The sequence below is a fragment of the Belonocnema kinseyi genome, chromosome 7, assembly GCF_010883055.1.
Source record: "Belonocnema kinseyi isolate 2016_QV_RU_SX_M_011 chromosome 7, B_treatae_v1, whole genome shotgun sequence".
In the NCBI taxonomy this organism is placed as follows: Eukaryota; Metazoa; Arthropoda; class Insecta; order Hymenoptera; family Cynipidae; genus Belonocnema; species Belonocnema kinseyi.
The window spans coordinates 82257628-82259323 of record NC_046663.1 but is presented as its reverse complement, the minus strand read 5'-3'; positions in this window follow the sequence as shown (position 1 = coordinate 82259323).

Sequence of the window (1696 nt, the reverse complement as noted above, 5' to 3'; positions counted from 1 at the left end):
CAAAAAAAAATGCTTTTCCAACTATTATAAGAAACAAGCACTTCGCTGATTCTATGCTTTATTTGTAGAATTTCATAGAAGATGGCAAAAAAAGTTACTTTTGTGCATTTGTTTTGGTAAAATTGACTTGACCTTCACGTCGTTTGCTGCAGCGCGTACTCAGCCGGCCAGGCACGTTTTTGGGCAGCGTCAAGATTACCGCTTGGATTTTAAAGCATTCATAATTTTTGAACTATTAATCCACTTGATCTAAAACTTTCCAGAAAACTTCTTTGAACCTTAATGAACAACTTTCTCTCTAAAAGCTTTCCGTAGCTTAAAATTCGTTCGCTAAACGATGCGCTTGAAGGTTAAAATTCATGATTTTTGCATTGCCTCAAAAAAAATTAATAACTTTTTCGTTTATTACAATATTCTCGTTTTTCTTTCTTACATAGTTTCAGAAGACTTAAACACGTACTTTGTATTGGGGAAATCGGGAAATGATGAAAATTGGCTAAATTAGTGCGAGTTGAAGTGAAAAAAGATGGGAATTTTTCGTTTTCAAAAAATCCACTTTTTACCAATTATCTCAAAAACTACAAAATCTATAAATTTTTGCAAAAGGAAAAAAAAAGATGCGCCTTGAAATTCTCTACAAGTATCAGTCTTTATAATTGAAATTAGAAAGATTTTTAAAATTGACACTCAGGACAATACTTCTCAGGCTGAATCCGGCCGTGTCCCCTTTTGGTCGCCAGCGGTTCAATTTTATTTTTCTTCGGTCCTTTGTATTGTATCCACATGCGAGATAGGACCGAAGAAATACCGCTCATTAGAAAAAATTTAATTATCAACTTATTATTTTATTGATATAATTATTTCGTATATTGGAATATGATGCACATTACTGTTAGTCTTTATGAAAGTTAAGAATAATGTTACGTCTCATTATATTTTTATATATAAATGAATTTTAACCGGTCAATCCTATTTTAAAAACTCATACAAAACGGACACAATTTATTTCATTAAATTTTACTCCCAAAGTGTATTGGGCTAAAAAAAGAACTTTTTGTTTCAGATAATTTTCAATTGGATCAACTTGAATTTGTTTGGATAGAAATAAAAGGAAATACGTAAAATGAAGTTCATATAGTAGCTATATACTATTAGAAATTTCTGGAGGAATTTTCAGAAACACATGACTTAAGCTTCATTCAGTAACCGTGTCCAAATATTATCAAACAGGAACGGAAATTTTAGAAACGACAACTGCATATAAAGCTTAAGTCGCATGTTTTAGAAAATTATGTTACAATTTAGGAATTTTCAGATATAGTTACTTAAAATTTGAAGACATTATCAAATTTTTCGGTTCAGTAATTTTAAAAATAAAATATGTTGCCTATATTTGTCCAGGCAATATAAATAATAGTCAGACAATATAAGTGAAGTGAACACAAACGTAAAATTTGTTGCACTTTATGTATCTTTATGTCGAAAACACAATTACTTAATGTTTTTAACCCTTTAAGACCCGAGTTTTTTTACACGCAAACACAGTGTTTTATATTTTATAACTTCATACTCAATAAGTGTAACAATATTTATAGTGTTTTATTTTTTTTACAAATAAAAGAAACAAGTCTCTTTCCTATGCTTAAAAAAATAGAAAATATATAATTTTTTTGCGAGGTTATGGATTTTTTAGCTT